We start from the raw sequence: 18,799 nt of genomic DNA on the forward strand, positions 1-18,799 counted from the left end.
GAATAAAACTCCATTGTGTATATACACCACATTTTCTTTATCCATTGATTCACTGATGGACACCTAAGCTGGTTCCATAGTTGGGCTATTGTGAATTGGGCTGCTATAAATATGGGTATACATGTATCACTATAGTATGTTGAGTTCAATTCTTTAGGGTAAATACCTAGGAGGGTATGGCTGGGTCATATGGTGGTTCCATGCCTAGTCTTTTGTGGAACCTCCATACTGATTTCCAAAGTGGTTGTACTAATTTACAATACGAAATGCCTACTATAGGGGTGCACTATGAAATAGCTTCTGGTAGTGAAAAAATATTCCAAGTCTCTGTTATTTGATTTGGTGGCCACTAGATACTCTGGACCTAGTGAAACTGAGGAAGAGAATTTTAATTGTGTCTAAGTTTAATTCATTTATATACACATATCAATAGCCACTCATAGCTAGTGGGTAGTGTTTGCAGCAGCTCAACTACAGACACTTCAACCCAACATTGGGCAACAACTTTTTTGTTCCTTCAATAAAATCACAATCCTAATCAACCAATATCTTAAATTATGGCCCAAATTAGTACTTCTACATAGGCCCTGGCCTCACCAAACTCTGCAACCTTAAAAGAAGAAGAATACTAAAGAGAGTGATTCAGTATACCATTTCCTGTAACTTTGTTCTGACTAACGGGCTGACATTTCTCTTACTCTATGGCTTTGTGTATTTGGAACTCTGTGCTTGTAGATGGATTCTATATTCGTGAAACCAGAATGTCACAGTCTTTCCCCTTAAGGTCACGAAAATGTGAAGTTAGGGCAAACAAACTCGGCTAAGCTTCAGTTTCCTCAAGGCTAACATGAAAATCACATCAGTACTCACCTCTCATGAAGATTAAATTCAAATAATGCAGCTAAGTTCCCAACAGGCCCAGCAGAGAGTAACCTCTCAGCAACTTCGAGTCATACTTATTTTGTTAATAACAATCACAAAATTTGTACTAAAAAATGAATGGTGCTAAACAACGCAAGTTCACAGTTGGCAAAGTTTTCCTAGGTCCAAACACCTGTCTCCCAGGCTAGGGTTAAGTAGCCTCTAGTAAAATTCATCTTGGGTCCCTAACATCTTGGTCCCCACTGTCAGATTCCAGAGAGCAATGGCCCAGATGGGCACCATGAGTTGTTCAGCCAACAGTGATTGTGCCCTTAACCTTGGCAGGCCCTATGATAAGCTCTCTGTACTAGGTTGAGTGGAACAGTCCCCAAACATAGTAGAAGATCTCAAGATTTCACTATTGGGGACTGGGGTTGTGGCTCAGTGGTAGAGCACTTGCCTAGCATGTGTGAGGTACTGGGTTCGATTCCGAGCATCACATATAAATAAATGAATAAAATAAAGGTCTATCAACATCTTTTAAAAAATTAAAAAAGAAAAAATAAGATTGCACTGTTGGTCATCTGGCCCCTGCAAAGCTTGGTCAGCAATGGGACACCTTGAGGACATGTAAAAATTTCACCCCTGGTCCCACCAGGAAGAGAGGCTGATTTCCTGCTTCCTGAACCAGACAAGGTCAGGTTCTGTGGCAGGCCCCACAGAGAGGAATTAAGGTGTAAGGGGACCTGAGGGGGCCAGGCCCATTTTCTCAGCCAGGATAATAAGAGAGGTGTTGACAGGCCATGTTTCTCACTGAGAGGCCAAATCACTTTCACAGGAAAGCTGTTCTATGAGCCTTCAAAAAGCCAAATCTGACCTGTCTCACAAAGCAAACACAACCCCTTTCAACAGCCTGCTGCCCAAACTGGTGAAACCCGAGGGGACTCTCCACCAAGTTCACATCAACAAGACCAATAGGCCAGAAATCCCACCAGAGTTTCTAAGCAGAAGTTAGTGGAATATTGTGGGGCCTGGGGGTTATTTTTCTTTTTATAGAAAGCACTCAATCAATCTTTCACAACCAAGGGTACATTCCCCAATGGAATTCCCTTCTCCGAAGATCTCTAAAGATAAAATATTCATCAGATTGTCAGCAATAATTTAAGCTTAAACCCACTTCCTGGCAGAGTCAGGGACTCTTGTAACCCCTCTACCTACAAAAACAACATGTTCCAGACTGTCTCAAGTGGTTTTGATTTCTGGATCCCTCTGGCCCAGGAGAACACTAATCAAACCATGGTCTTGAATTTGAGATAGGAAAACAGGATTGTGATATACTTTCCAAAATCTCATACTTGTGTTCCTTCCTGATAAGACTGTAAAATAGTACCATCATGTTGAAAAAAAATCTGGCCATTTTTTAAAAAGGTTCACATATACCTCCTCTGGGCCCCAGCAATTCACTCTAGCTATTTATCCATGAGAAATGAGAACATATGCCCCTGGAAAGACTTGTGCACAAAAGTTCAAAGCAGTATTGCTCACAATACTCGTCAACAAACAAAAAAATCCTGGGCAAAACCCACATGTTCACTGACAGGGGAATAAATAAACACACGTTGGTACAGACATACCTTTGAAATATTACACAGCAGTAAAAAAGATAAAATTACCAATATACACAACATGCATGAATCTTAAAAAACATACTGAGTAAAAGGAGCTTTGCATCATACTGTAGATATAATTCAATTCATATGAAGTTCAAGAACAGGTTAAACTAATCTATGCTAAGAAACAGCAGTACTTGGTGTGGATAAAGTGGGGACACGAAGTGACTGGGAAAGGGGATGAAAAAACTTTCTGGTAATGTTCTCTGTCTTGATAGGGACTAGGGTTACATAAGTGCCTGCTTCTGTCAAACATTCTGCAAATGGCACTCTCAAGATCAGCACATTTCATTATATGTATATAAATTTTACCTTAAGAAAATCATGATTGAACTCTCATAAAATGTGTGCTGAAATGTTTGTAAGTGACTTGTGCCAATATCTATAATTTACTTTAAAATTCATATAACAATAAACTGCTGATAGATGGGTAAAGGAGCAGATGGACAGATGTGTAATAATGCCAATATAAGAAAACGTTAATTATAGAGTCAAGGTATCGTATTGGGGTGGTCGCTGTTCTTGTAACTTTTCTGTATCTTAAAAATGGGATGGGAAGTGGTGGAATAGAGTCACACTGCCCTTCCCTTAGTCCACCAAGCAAGGTAACCATGCCTATCACACCATGGGACCACCTAGTTTCAATTCTGAGGAGAAGCAAAGAGTGGAGGAACAAGGAGCTTACAGGAACCCATATCACTCATGCCAAATATTTTTTGCCTGTTTCCCTACAGACAAAGGGATTGCAATTATTTGAATGTAAGCCAAAAATTCCTGCTCTCGAGGGAGAAAAAGAACTCACTGACTTGTATCCCCAATTTATTCTATTTCAATTCCTGCATCAAACCTATTAGCCAATTGCACAATACTCCGCTTCCATTTGCCCCATGTCCATGCAGCCAAAAAACAAAGAAAAACCAACCCAGGGACTTGCTATACAAATGCAGCCAGAGGATGATGTCCCAGTCCTGGAGCTGGAATTACTCAGAAAGGCCAGAAACCCCTGAAGGCAAAAGAGGATGCAGAGCTCAGTCTGAGGTTAGAGTGATTTCACTGAGGTTAGTGCACATGCACCAAAGAGCCCCAAACAGCTTGTTGCTTAACCCCTCTGTGGGGCTTGTGACATCTGGGGTCACTTGAACTTCCTTGGAATTCAGCTGTTCAAAAGTACAAATTAAGAATCCCAGCGGCTGGGGCACGTGGGGTGCATAGTGGCCCTACCCACAGGCCCAGAGGTCGCTCACATTACAACCAGCTTCCTTCCTGGCAAGGCCTCACTTATCCTGAGATGACACACGATGGCAGGGGTTGGAAGACACCCTAGTCTGACTGCACACCCAGCATCTGAAAACTGCTGTTCTGACGATAAGAAAAGGCTGTTGCTGGGGACCAGGGCAGACACTCACATGCAGAGATCTGTGCCAGACTTTAAAAAAAAATACTTTTGGCTTGTTTATTTTTAAGCCCCCAAACAAACTCACTGACACCACCCAGTGTCCCTGGGAACCATCCACAGCTACATAGGGCAGCTGAGCCAGGGCAACAGAGGCAGCAGAGAGCGTGCCTGGGTTTAGAACCTTGGCCTCCACCGGTTTCTCCCTGCCAAAGACAGCGGTACCTGAGGTGAAGGGCACCAACCCTGGCCTGGGACTCAGATGGGCGTGTATGACAACGGGCTTCCTCCTCCCCGCCCAGATTCAAACCCATCCAAGTGTCCCCTGCACCTAAGAAAGTGATTTAGGACGAGAGAAAATAATTTCTTAAAAGGGGGGAATCCCCATTTGAGTGCCGGGGACTCTCCACCTCTCTGTGTCTACAGTGGCAGCGGCCCCTCTTCCGAGCGCGCAGCATGTCTGCTTCCCTCATCCACAGCCTCTGTCCTGGGAGCAAGCCCACCTCTAGGGCGCACTCAGAGCGGCAGCCGGCGCAGCTCCACGCCAGCCTATCCCACCTACCTCACCCCAGGCCCGCGCACTTCTGAAAACCTGTACTCCAACACCTGACCTTTGCTGAGGACCCTTACAGCAGTGTACTCCGGACCCACCTGTAGCCTCAGAACTCCCCTTCTGCGTCCTTCCTAGGCGATCCAGAGAGCCCAAAGCCCACGACCCCCAACAGGCCACTCCCGAGTGCCTCTCTACAAAGCGTCAGAGATTTTTTTTTTTCCTTCAAAAAAGTTGGTCCGAGACACTGGCGCCCCATCGATCTGCCCCGTCCCCATTCCACCTGGGGCAGGGAGGTTCAATTGGCAGCTCCGGAGCCCCGGCACAGGACAACCTGCAGGGAGGTGCCACGAGGGCTCGCCCTGCCCGCCGGGGACCTGATCCGCAGGGCCAAAAGGATGGGCCTGTGCACGCCGACACCCGGAGACCTACTGTGTCCCCACTTACCTTTCGCGACCGGCGACGGAGAAGGCTCGGGCTCGGGTTCCCTGAGACAGCGTGTTGCGTCCCGGGAGGAAAGTTTGTGCCATACAGAGGAGGCGGCGCACGGAGGACGTGGGCGCCAGTGGGTGGGGGCAGAGGGTGGTGGCGCGGCGTGCTCTAGTGTCAGTCCCTCAGGCGATCAGTGAGTGCGTCCCTCCCCGGAGCCCGCGGCCGCCGCGCTCCCGCTCACTGCGCCCTGCGCCCGGCGCGCTCCGGCTCCAGCCCCGACGCGCCCCCGCCGCCGCCGCCGCCGCGCGTCCGCCGGCTACACTTCCTCTTCCTCTGAACTCATGTGCAAAATATGCTGCGCTGCATCTTCAGGGGAAGCCAAGCGGCCCCTGACAGCCGCCGCCGGAGCAGTGGGCCCGCCCAGCGCCCCCTCCGCGTCCTGCGCCCTCTCTGAGTTCTGCGCCGCCACATCCACGCTGCCAAGCTGTGAGCGATCCTCGCCGCCTCGCGACCCAGGGGTCCGAGGCTCACCGACCCTCCCTCTCGACCCCTCCTAACCAAGGTCGTGTACGGTCAGGGTCAGGCGAGCAAGTGGGAGAGTGGGATCCCCCAAGATTTGAATCAGGATGCTGGAAGGGCGACCGTCATCCAGGTGCAGCTGCCTGAGGGCGGGGGAAGGGGAGACCTTAAGAGAGGACCATTCCTGGACCCCATTCCACAGGTGGGCGCGTCTCCAGCGCTGCCCAAGTTCTTTCTTGGGTGTTGGTAATTCAGGAGAGGATTAATGCCACTGTCCGCTGGTGGAACGCTATTCTGCCTACTCCAGGTGTTCACAGGTCTGAGACTATCTGGGAATCATTAGCCTGGCATCTTGAGGCCGCCCAGGGAGACGACATAAAATGCCAGGACAGGGCTGCATTACCAAAATGAAGATGTGAGGCATTGGGTCCATTCTAAAAGATTTTCTTTTTTATGGGGTTACTGGGGGTTGAACTTGGAGGGGTTTTACCACTGAATTACATCTCCAGCCCATTTTATATATTTTTTTTTTACTTTACGATAGGGTCTCACTAAATTTAGGGCTAAATTGCTGAGGCTGCCCTCAAATTTGCAATTGTTCCACCTCAGCCTCCTGAACCACTGGGATTACAGGCATGCACCAACGTCCGGCAAGATTTTCTTCTTGAAACTGTTTAAATAAAGCAAAATTGCCGTGTAGTGGTTAAGAGCGGAATCCTAGAGCCAAATGGTCAGGGTTGGTTTCCCGGCCTCTCTGCTTACTCCTGTGTGACTGATTTGGGTCTGTTCATTTGTCAAATAGCACTTCCCCATGGGTTATTAAATGTAAAGTGTTTAGGAAGCACTCCGTAACTTAGCTATTATTATTATAAAGAGGTTGGAACAAGAAGGCTGAAATAATTTAGTTAATTATCTCCATTTTCTGGTTGGGCTAAGAGGGGTCCTTAGGCATCTGAACCTCCCCCCACTGCAGCCTGTGGAGGGCTGGTTTAGGCCCTATTGTGTTTTAATGAGGTTCTTCTGGTACTAATAACACCCCTCAGGGGGTAAGGAAGCACTATTTTGTTTTTAATAACTTGTCTTGTTAGCACAGTTTCTCAGAGATATTCCCTGTACCCATTCCAGTTGTTTTCCTCCCCTCTGTCCATCACTGGATGGTAGTTGTTATTGTTGTTGTTGTTGGTTTTGTTTTGGTTGGTGTTGTTTCCCCCTTTCCCTTCCCACCCACCACTTTCTGGTGTCACTCACCAGCATTACCCTGATTTTCTCCTTCCTTACCCCCATACACACTTTAGTTTGCCATTTTAGAGAAAATGATAAGACCAGGTGACAGCCTACACCCAGGTTCAAATAATAGTGTGTGGGAACATGGACCAGTGACACCACTGATAGTTTTGAACACCCATTGATGAAGTCAAAGGGAGACTTCTTTATGTCACTTAATGATCCTGCTTGAGGCCCCGAGTTGCTCTCAGGGCCTCTCTGAAGTCTTTCTGATCCTTTGATGGCTACTACACTGAAGAAAGAAAACAACATTTATAGGTGTTAACCAGTAGTTCACATGTCAACACTGGGTATATAAAGGAAGAAAAAAGAAAGGAAGGAATGTCACATAATGTGATTATAGTTGAGGGAGGTAGTTTATTTAAGCAAATCATTCCCACTCTATAAGATTTTTGTGCACACTTGTACTTTGGTGCATGGTTTCTATTTAAACACCAGGTCCTTGAGGTTAATAAGCTATTCTGATTGTTTCCATTTTTTTCCCACTCAATATTTTCCTGAGTACTAATAGTGTATAATTGTCTTCAATGACTTTTTTCCCTGCTTGGATCTGCATCTTTGAGGATTTTCTAGAACTCTAGACCTTTCTTCCTAGATATCCTGATGCTTCTTATATGGCACATAGTAGGTATTCAGTAAGCGATTATAGAATTAAGTGGATGAGGCATTAGCATCCAGCTCTCTTAAAGCTCTGTGTAACCCACATTCAGCAATTCCAGTTCTCTTTCACCTGGAATATCCAGCAAGGAGCTGAATCCTGGATTTGCTTATGTCGTAGAGAAAGCTGCCTTGATTTTTCCACTTGGCTGCCACAGGCCAGCCAGCCAGGGAACAGATCCTGGGCAGCCCGGCCTTACCTCTAACTGACCTCGTCTACCCAGCATCAACCCCAAAGATGCTGGAACTGTATCCTGGTGGGTTACCTTGGCAACCTCACAATGTCATCTGTTAGAATGTCCTAGGGCGGCAGCTTTTAATTCTATCACAGCGGTCTCATCAGGGGTCATGTAATAGTGCTGTTTTTCCTCTGCTCACACTTCCTCCCTCTATGATTTAACACTAAGTACTTGGGGAGGGAGCCGAACACGGGGAAAACCAAGCTATTACTGCACGACAGGTCACAGATGTCCCCAGAACTGGGGTCCCGAGTGATCAAAATCGATAAAACGCAGGCCCTAAGTTAATGGGTAAGCTGGTTCTCCTCACACCCCCCGTGGAAAGAAGAGGAGTTGAGCCAGTCTAGGCAAGTGCGAGGAGCAACCGTGGCCAGACTGTACAATTCTTATAAAAAGCTCAGTTAAAGGAGCCCCCGCTGGAGCAATTCTTTCTTGGCCTCAGCAGCGCCACCCCGCTCTGGAGATGATTGAGGCCATGGGTACCAGCTGCTGAGCAAATTTGCTACATCCTAGCTGTGCTGAGGCTTGGAAGGAAGGATAATTCCGGTGCACCTTCTATTCTGCCTGCCTTCTTCTCACCCCAACCCATGCCGAGCCTCATAATTTGACCTAACTCAGGTCTGCCCTACTCCCAACTTAGCTCAAAATAACTCCCTTCCCCATTATTCTATAGAGAACAAAGACAACATATGGCAGAAAATGAGTTCAACAAAAGCTTTGGGGCTTGAAGAATTATTGTTCTGATTGTTTATTTACAGGACCACAAAACCCAGACCCTATATCCACCAGCTGAATGACAGCGTTTCAGGGCTGGAAAGAGAGAAGTCAACCCATCTACACTCCAGAGGAGCAAGAGTTACTCATCTTTATTATCACAGTCAATATTTTAAATGGGTTTATGGGCTGGGGTTGTGTGGCTCAGTGGTAGAACAGTTGCCTAGCATATGTGAGGCCCTGGGTTCAATTCTCAGTGCCGTTATATAAATAAACAAAATAAAGGTCCATTGACAACTAAAAAAATATTTCAAAAAAATTTAAAATATATATATTTTAAATGGGTTTATAGCCATAGTGAGATCACAGTTTATGATGAGAAAGCGAGGCCCTTTATACCACACGGTCACCAGAAGCTGCCCCACAGAGGGTAGGTAACAATGGCTCCTATAAGGAGATGATGGCAGAGGCTCCTATGCCCCAGAACTAGGGATTTCAGAGGAGTCCCCTGCCCTTTGTTCATTATGACAGGCACAGCCCTGGCAAGCTAATTCCACCCCAGTCATCCCTGGAGCAGGATGCACTTGTGCCACTGTCAAAACATGCCTTTGACTCCCTCAGTGGTGTGGGAGTGTGAATTAGGGTGGGGGACAGGGAGCTTGTTAGGGTGTTTTCTGCGTATGTGCTGATCTGCCAAGGCCAGGGACTTTTGTCCAAAGTACAGTCAAACTGATACTTTGAAAATGCCACGCCCAGGCATCACCAATTTGAGAAAATGTTGGATGACCGCCAAATATCCCATTCACTCCCATACCAAAAACATATATATTTATATTTATATTATTATCCAGCTCCTGAATCCACTCCTCATTTTTACCTCTGAATTCCCAGTCTGAGTCAGACAGGCAGTTCAGGGAGCAGGGGCCCTCCTGTGGCTGAGAGAGAATTTGCTCTCTGGAGCAAAAAGCCATTAGAGACTGAATTTCAGGAATATTGTGTGAAGCACGCTGCTATTTGCAGCCTTCTTTCCCTCAGCCGCTTGAAGAATTGGCTAGGTTTGCCAGAAGCCATGCATATCCACCCTTCTTCATGGTTTAGTCCACTCATGAGACGCATTTGTAGACTTGGATTTGTGAACAAATTATTAGAGATGAGGTGAGATACACACACACACATACATATTCTACAGCTATCAAAAAGAGATTATGGGGGGAATCATTATATGAATGTTAGGATGTTATTTGGATGTATTGATTGATAGTCTCCTTCCATCACCTCTCCTGCTCAATGGCTGCACTGTACTAACTGACCCTCTTCCCATCAAGGTAGACAGAGAGAGAACACAATGTTGTCATGAGGGAGAGTTAGCATAAAAATACCAGAAAAATAAAAGTCCAACTTTTGGCTTATGAGTTTCTAAAGTCAAGGTCCAAATATAAAATGAAGAGATATGGAAAAATAGGAAATCAAGCAGAACCACTGTCCCCTATCGTATCTCCTGTCCTTCCAATATCCACCTACTGTATACACATCCTATATACACATTCCTTCCAAGAATTCATAAAAGCTGCCAGACTAGAAAAAGGGGAGCAAGGAAAGTCAGAGGGGATATGACACTAGGGAGGGACTGCAAGGACTCAGGAACTGACTGGTGTCAGAATTCAGAAACCCACCACTCCCTAGGAAGTGAAGATTATCCCTCCCTATCCTTAAAGAGTCTTGTCCACAACTGTTGAGCTCTGGGAACTTGCCCAGAGGGAGCACTGTAGACCTTCAGCTGAGGAAAGGCACATGCCGTTCTCCCACTAACCCTGGGCAATGACCTCCCATCAGCAGCAGCATGTGGACCATCCAGAAAGAGTAACTCCTGTTCCACAGATTCAGCACTCACTTAATAGCTGGGATGTCCACAAGTCTTTGAGATGGAGGAGAAAGCCCTGCAGCTCCAAGAGGCAGTAAGAAGATCGAAGCTCATGATTCTTCACATCAGGCCTGACCATAGAAGAGTTTGGATGGACCAGCTCAGGATCTCCCTTATGAGGCCGCATTGTGGTTGTCATCTATACTGTTCCCCAATTATTTCTGTTCCTCCATTTCCATGGTAATTGCTCTCCTGGTTCCTTGTGGTTGCAAGAAGCTGTAACTAGTTCTGGTAGATGACTTATGAGCAGGATTGATATGTATCATTCCCCAATGATTAGTTAATTGACAGGACAATATCCCCAGGCCTTTCTCTTCCCTCTAGCAAGGCCTCTTCCAACATTCCATATGATGGCTTCTCGTCAGTCAATGTTAGTGAGTGATTATGAGAAAGCTGGGCCCTCTATCTGGCCTGTACTGATTATATAACATGAATAAGAAAGGACTTGTTTGTAAGTCACTGAAACTATAAAATTGTTTGTTTCTGCAGCATAACCTAGCCTATCCTAACTGGTATACCCTACTAGAATCCATGATGCCTTCTGGAAGGCATCGTGATCTTATATGGGAGCTGGAAGGCCAAAAGGAGGGACCCAATTAGAGAAGCATTTCCCACATAACCTGGAATCCTAGTAATTCTCCAAGTGCCCTGTAAGAAAAGCCTGTAACCCAATCAGCAATAAAAGCTATCATCTACTCCCTCATTTAACAAGTTTCTACTGAGGACCTGCTATGTGCCAGCACTATTCCTGCCCTCAAAAAGCTTTCACAATACACACTCAACAGTTATCCATGGACCTAAAATGAAATACTACTTAGGGAAATTGAGAGACTTGCCTAAGTGACACAGTTAATAAATGCCTAACTGGAACTTAATCTTAAGCTGACTCCAAATTTTGTGCTTTCTTCATTCTTTCAACTACCTTAAAATAACAGAATCAGTATAGTGTTAAGTTCATTCTAAAGAGTGGATGGAATTTGAATCCAGGCTACCTTGCCTCCCTCTTTAAAGTTTGCTAATACCTGAAACTTTTCATTCCATAATAGCACCTAGAACAAGGCCTGACAAATAATAGGCACTCTCTAAATGTTTGTTGAATGAGAAAAGCATGCTTGAATGAATCAATGAATTGAGAGGCTTAAATAATTACAACTATTGATTAAAATATTGGAGGCACTCAATCTCACACTGAATCATAACCAGACCATCACTCAGCATAGGTCTTATGCCTGCTATGGAAGAATCATTTTGGAAGTACGAATTGATATTCTTTACAATCCCAGTATTTCCTGTTATTTCTCCTCTTTTACAATCAATTTGGGAACCACCTAAACTATATGGCATCTATGTCCCAGGAATGGTTGTTCTAGAGGATGATTTTTTCAAAAATCTTGGAGGTCTCAAAAGGTTTCACATGTCTAAGGCAACTCATAATTTAGAAGAAGAAAGAAAAAAGGGTGTGAGGGAGGGAGAGGCCCCCCCCCCCACCAATTCTCTCAGACGTAATAGTACGCATCCAGTTTGCAGAGAGGGAGAGAAGGCTGTGAAGCGAAGCAGGAGGGAGCACACAGTAAAAGATGAGCCAATAACCTTCCCCTATGGCTTATTCAAAAGGAAGGGCAGCAAGTGTCACTGGCTTCAGAGTAGTTTGTATTGAACCAACTATCCTACAGAGAAACTCTAAAGCACAACTCTCTGAAAGCAGTGGAAAGCAACTACAAATAGACAGAAACTAGACAAGAATTGACATTTAGAAAATGGAAGCATCCGTGGGAGGTTTGCCCACATTTTTATGGCTTTTCACCAAGGATAGGTCTCAATTAGTGCCCCACAGGGTGCCAAAACTTGGAGAGAAACCCACAGTCTTGCCAGCTGAGGAATCAGAGGACAGAGTTCACAGTGACCACTGCAGCTGAAGATAGGGATCTGAGGAAGCCCCCAGGGTTCTCTGGACCCCCCAACATATCAGGGAGACACAGATGACCCCTGAGTGACCCAAGGGAACATAAAAGTGCTAAAGGACTCTAAATCGTCCCACGAAGATTCCCATGAAGGTACAAAAGCAGCAAGATGCTCTCTTGTCCTGCAAAAAGCAGGGGAGTTACCTGAGAAACCTGCCCAACAAGCCTAGTGACAGACCTGAGGGACACTACAGCAGAGAGCAGAATGAAATGCCAATAGGCAACCAGATGCTGTGAAGATTCCCTAGGATGCCACCCTGGATGTGGATGACACAGATTGGGGCAGTACATCCTATTCATACCTTAGCCAAGAACTTATGCACAGCTCTGGGGCAGCTGAGACCAAACTTAGAATTGACCAGTTACAAGTTTCTGTCACCTCTCCCATCCTCTGATATGGGCTTACAGAAACAGAAGGTGAGTTTTATTCCCAGCGCCTCTGAGTACCTACTACGTAAATATGACATAAACGTGTGTGTTTGAAACACGGGGGAAGTTGACAGTTGAAGGTTGACACTGATGATCAGCAGACATGAGGGCTTCCTCCCACTCTTTCCAGTGCACACACAGAGAAACACCACCTGGAGTTATTTACCACATGACTGTCAGGCACAGTTCAGGATCTTAAGGGTGAGCACAACTTCTCCAGATACCTGCTCCTCCATCCCCTCCAGCATGATTCCATATAACAGGGACGCTGTCCTGCAAGGCTTTGTTAACTAAGGTTTGTCTGCATAGCCATTTATTCTCCTTTTATTTCCCCAGCCACTGAGGGTTCTGATCCAGTCACTTTGTTGCCCAAAATACTCTGGCTCATAAAATAATACGATGAACAAATGGATAAATTTGAATGAACAAGTAGGCAAGTGAGTCCGGTCACACCAGGAGCCTCTACTTGCCTTCTGGGTTAATAAGGTTTCTTGCAAAGCCCACTCTTTCCCTCCTCCTGACTCCTGCTCTCTGATCCCTCTGCTAAGGCATTTAGAAGGTTTGAGTGTCATGGTCCCTGCCCACTTTCCTCCCTCCCATTGTCTAGTCGACTTTCTACTGGGCTGAAATGGGGGTTTTGGAATAGAGCTCTCTGTCAATCACAGCTGAGGTCCTTTCTCTCAGTCTGGGAGTGTCCAGACCCATGTATGGCAGGCTGACAACCCTGGCAGCCAGGGAAAAGTGCATGAGAGGCTTTTTAATAGGGCTAAAATCCTGGTTTTGGCACCCGGCCCTGGCTGAGGAACAGCTGGATGGCAGTAGGCCAGGCTGAAACATCTGCCTTCTTCTCTGGGCATTAGTATCAAGCATCGTTGTTAATGCTATTATTAAGGAATTATCAATATTTTACAAGTGTTGCCACTTCTTGAAAAGACAGCTAATTAAGTCAGACAGGACAGGACCTCAGTAGTCAAGATGTAACAAGAGAGGGCCATATTCTCAACTCCCCTTTCCTCTCAAGGTCATTATACTGATTATCTTAAGGAGAGCAATGCTGAATCCCAAAGACACTGCTCCCTTGTCCTTCCTATAATCCCACTTCTAGACTCTCAGCAAGAGTCCATAAGTAAATTTCATTGTGGGTAATTAAGAGTGTGCCAGCCAGGGAGGGTTTCCATTGCATTCCAGAGAGATGGGCTCTGGTCACCTTAAGATGTAAAGAAAATTACAAACACACTTTTAAGACAGCTCACAGCATTCTTGGGCACACTGACGAACCAGGCTGGAGCAGTGGCTGTTTTCCAAAGATGGCCCATAGCAGTGTCTCTGGCTTCATATGCTCTTCCAGGCCCTCATTCTCCTCTCAGGAGGTAGAGACTAATTCTTTTCTCCTTCATCTGGGCACTCTGTGACAATCTTGTGACCAATGTAATGCTGCATAAAGTAAAGCCGTGTGACTTCTGTGGCTGGAAAGTCACACCTAGATAGCTGGAATTTACTTGCAAAACAGCTATCATGCAAGCAATCCAACTGCCTCCAGGCTGCCATGTTTCGAGGACTCCAAAACTGGTCCACACAGAGACCACCGAGAGAACTCAAGACCACACGGAGAGAGAGAGAGCAAGAGATGCCCAGCCAGTCCTTAGCCACCCCAGTCCCTCAGGGCCTTAAATCTGGACTCAGAGACCTGAGCCAGAATCATCCACCCCAGGCTTCCCCAGATCCTGAACACAAAAATTATAAGAAAGAATAAAATTAATATTGCTACTTTAGGCCGCTGTGTTTGGGGGTCGCTGGTGATGCAGCAGCAGCCATCCAGAGCAATCAGGAACAAAGAACTATAACAAAAGGATCAGAAATGATTTGTTCCAATAGGACCTTCTCAGAAGCTTGATTCCTGCCACCTCTTCCAGACTTCACGCTGCTCAGTCTCTGGTTCTATAGAAATATATAAGAAAATGAACAATGCCTGTGAACCCCAAAACATCAGAGTGCCAGACAAATTATTTTCTTAAGGCCAGAGTTAATAATCTAAAGCCAAAATTGCCCCCCAAATCTCCTCCCTTCCCGGCCCTGACCATTGCTACTTGTTCCCACTATCAACCAAAACTAAGTTGGGTGCTCTTCTGTCTGAGTTGACCCCCATTTTGAGACCACATGCATATTTATTTTTAAAAGGGTACTACAGTCTAAATGTTCTCACAAAAATCATTTGGAGAATGAATCCCCCTTGTAAGGTATTAAGTGGTTAGAAATTCAACCTTCGTGGTTTTGTTGTTATTGTTGTTTGTTTGTTTTTTGAAGTGAGACCTTTGGGAAGTAATTAAGGTTAAATGACGCCGTAAGGGTGGAGCCCTAATCCAATACGACTAGTGTCCTTTTAAGAAGAGCAGAGACCTGAGCTAGGAGACTCTGGCCATAGGATGCCCTGCACTACAGAGAATCCACCACCAAGGCCTCCACCAGATGCAGCTGCCTGAACTAGGAGCTGAATAAACCTCTTTTTCTTATAAATCACCCAGCCTGTAATATTCCCTTACAGGAGAAAACAGACTCAGACAGGAGCTTTAGTTGGAGGGGGTGCTCATTTTTGTATTTTGAAAAATGTTTGTTGAAATATTCAAGAAAAATACCTCTAAATCCTTTACAACACACACACACACATTCACACTTAGTGGGTTTTGTATATTAAGACTCATCAACCTCGAATCATGTGGAGAGACAGCCCCGTGGCCACAAGGGGACAATGATAAAAAGTGTTCCTGCTCTTTTTTGAGAACCTCTAGCTTACCTCGGCTTCAAGTTCCTATTTTTGGTTCTCATTATGACACTTAGAAGAAACCTTCATTAGCATTTTTACTTAAACAAAACCAAGATACAATTAGCAGCTGCTTCAGGGGTTTCAAACGCTGACATCTGGGAATTTCCCAGAAAGTATTATTAATATTACAAGTAAAATGTGTTCAAGAGGGGAAATATGGCCCTTGACCCCTCTGCCTAACCACACAGTAAGCAGTGTGCCTCCTATGCATGACCCTCCTGGATTTATCCAAATGACCATGACTACTCACAAATGGGCCTGTGCTGCCCCATTTCAGGATGCTGGAAACCTGGAGAGCCACAGCTTTCCTGCCTGTATTTGCCAGCGGGACTGTCAACAGCTGTTGCTAAAATGTGGTTATTTGGGGGCTGCCAGACAGGACCTGTGGCTGCTGTTAGACGAGAGACCCTGAGTTGGAGCTGAGTGCAAGATGCTGGAGTAGCCAGGGCTGGCAAAGTCTGTCAATCTCTCTCTTCCCCATTCCCCCACTCCCCAGACCTCTCTAAGTGGTCTGACTATGGGCTAATCAGAGCCCTCACACAGAGGCTGAAAGTTCATTGCAAGTTTTCTTATGAACAAGGCACAAGCTCCACCTTCTATGACCGAGCCTTGGAGTCACATACCATCACCTTCACCATACTCTGTTGGCCAAAACAAAAAGTCCACCCAGAGGACAGACACCTACCCAAAGGGAGGAGTGAGTGACATTGTAGGGAAAGCATGTGATGGGAAGTATTGTGTCTGCCATATTTGGAAATGGTAATTTGCCACAGGTGGAGTTCCCTAAAAGCAGAAGTTGAAATAAGAATTCTCATGTGAGTCATTTATGAAGGAATAGGGGAAAAGGAGAAGCTATGTAGTTTCAAGTAATAACTCCTTGAGCCTGGTTTTGCAGGAAGGGCTGGCAGGTACGTTATCTGCAGCATCTGTCCCCCCATGAGGCAAAAAAATTAGAGCTTTTGTAAATGTACATCAGTCAGTCACTAGCTCAGGGAAGTCCCAGGTACCTGGGTTATAACCTCCAGGGACTTCATCAAGAGGTAACTCCAGTCGCTCAAGGGAATCTTTCAGGCAAGTTTTGCTGTTTGAGTCCTTAATATCAGTTGGTAGAAAGGAGATCTGAACAGAACCTCAAGAGCCTCTGCTGCAATAGGATGTGAGGGCTGAGTTCTGTAGGGACCCAAGGTAAGGAGCTGAGTTTCAAGGTAAGTACAAGAGTGTGGTCCTCAGGATGGACAATGTTGACGAGTTGAGCAAAAGGTATGTGCTTGGGGTATTCAAGGCATCTAATTCATCCAGGATTTGGGGAATCAGTCAGAAGACACTTGGGGTCCACTTAAACTGACTTAAGCCAAAAAAGAAAATGTATTGGTTTGTGAAATGTAAAAGTCAATAGAAGGTGCTAAAGCAGGCTGGATCCAGGGCTCCAAATATTTTCAAGATCTGGCTGGCTCTTCCTCTCTCTCATCCTCTCTCAGTTCGTCTTTACTCTTTGTGGACTCTATTCTCAGGAAGTTTATCCTTTTGAGATGGCAAGATGGCAAGTTTGTCCGTTTGAGATGTCACAGGAAAGGCAGGGAGCAGTTACCAGAAGAGGGATAAGACTAGACCGGGGTAATATAACAAAGGAAATTCAAGACCACACCAGGAATCCAGTCACTGGTGAACTAGAACAGTAAAGTTATAACCATCATGGTGGGCACACTGACTCTACTTATAGAGCCAGACATTCCTGAGCCCAAGTTGCCTCCAATTCCTCTGCCTGGGGAGAATCTCGATATCAAAATTTGGAGCCATAGTCATGCATGTGAAGACTTAGCCACCCAAGGAAGGCTGTGCGGCTCTGGTTTGGGGGCTGGAGGATTTGAAAACAGGTCAAACAGCCAAACAATCTTATTCTCCATCTAGACCAGAGGGGGTCCTTAGTGACCACACATAAGTTTTAAAAACTCCACCAGTAGGTTTTTTAAAATCAAATCTCTTATAAAGATTTGAAATCTGTAAAACAAGATCACTGAAGAAAGTCAAAGAAATTGATGTTAATTAACCAGGAGTAACAAACTGAATCACATACATGCAACAGAGATGGGAGAGTATTTTAATTAAGTCATCTTTCCTATTAAAGAAAGATGGTAACTAGCCATTCTTGAGCTCTACTGAGGATGAAATAAAAAGCAAATCAGCTTAATTGAGCCACTGGGGAATTAAACATGAGAAGGAATTCTTTGTTCATCATTGGCCTAAATTTTAAGCTCTATTTAATTGTAAGATTCCTCTGGGTAAAAAGTTGTGTCTTCCTCATCTTCTCAAAAGTCTGAATAGAAGGATAACTGAAAACTCTGAGAAAATCAGAGAGAGACAAAGACCTGAATTAGCTTCTTTAAGATTTTATTTCTGGCTACAGATGAATTTATTGTATCCATAGTTAGGATTATTTTGATTTTGAATACCAGATAACCTGACTTTAATGGTTTAAACAAATGGCTGTGGTGGCGGGGATGGGGAGGAGTGGGGGGTAGGGGGGTGGGGTGTGTTGCTTTTCTTATATAACAAAAGTTCAAAGACAACAGCAGCTGGCTAGGTTTGCAACTCATGTTGCTTTTGGCTTTTCTCTCACAGTTGCAAGATGGCTGCTGTAACTCCAGGTATCACAACCATCAGAAAGAATAAGGAAGAAGGAAGAGACAATATTTGTATCAGGGAAAATAAATACCTGCCTAAGAACCTCAGAGTAAACACGCACTTAGGTCTTCTTGGTCAAAATTTGCAACCTGGCCACTCTACCTGAAAGATAGCTGTAGGCAAGAGGTTGAGCATGGGGATTAGATCAACTCAATCCACAGTAGTTGCATTATTTTTGCAAACACATGCATGTGAATAAGGTGTGGGTAAGTACATATTTAAGTACAAGTACATATTTACTGTAGTCAGTGTTCTTATTCCTGGGATTTATGTGGATGTCTTATCCCTCTCAAACTCAGTTTTTCTTATTAACAGTCATAGTTGGCTCTATATGTTGGTTCAAGGAGTGCTTCTCCCCAGGCTTAATCATGAGATGCTTGATCCCAAAAGATGGATGTTCTGGCCACAGGTGTAGACACATGACCTATACCTAGCCATTCCTGATAACCCAATTACCCAATCCCAGTGATTAGCCTACAGGTGGTCAGATGGCCCTAGCAAAGCCAACAAATTATTTCTCCCCCGGGATTTTTTTTTTTAAATTTAGATTTAGAGAAAAAGAACCATTATCATTTTCGATGGCAAAGCTGAAAACAGGATCTGCTGGCCTACATCTCCCTGCCACGTGGAGAAGTCATATCTTTAGAAGGAGAAAATGAGGCCACA

The 18,799-nt window shown here is 45.1% G+C and overlaps 1 protein-coding gene and 1 long non-coding RNA gene across 2 annotated transcripts in view; one reads left to right on the forward strand and one right to left on the reverse strand.

Moving 5' to 3' along the window:
• Rftn1 (raftlin, lipid raft linker 1) overlaps positions 1 to 5,096 on the reverse strand; it is a 195,995-nt gene extending 190,899 nt beyond the window's left edge. Inside the window, exon 1 of the mRNA XM_027923158.2 lies at positions 4,922 to 5,096. The gene's annotated coding sequence lies outside the window, so the exon portion shown is untranslated. The remainder of the gene's footprint in view (positions 1 to 4,921) is intronic.
• A 144-nt stretch (positions 5,097 to 5,240) lies between these two features.
• On the forward strand, positions 5,241 to 8,625 carry LOC139707712 (uncharacterized). The gene is made up of 2 exons (XR_011709174.1): positions 5,241 to 5,468; positions 8,364 to 8,625. It is a non-coding gene; the product is annotated as an uncharacterized lncRNA (long non-coding RNA).
• Positions 8,626 to 18,799: the final 10,174 nt, after the last annotated feature.

This window comes from Marmota flaviventris, chromosome 1 (assembly GCF_047511675.1).
Source record: "Marmota flaviventris isolate mMarFla1 chromosome 1, mMarFla1.hap1, whole genome shotgun sequence".
NCBI lineage: Eukaryota > Metazoa > Chordata > Mammalia > Rodentia > Sciuridae > Marmota > Marmota flaviventris.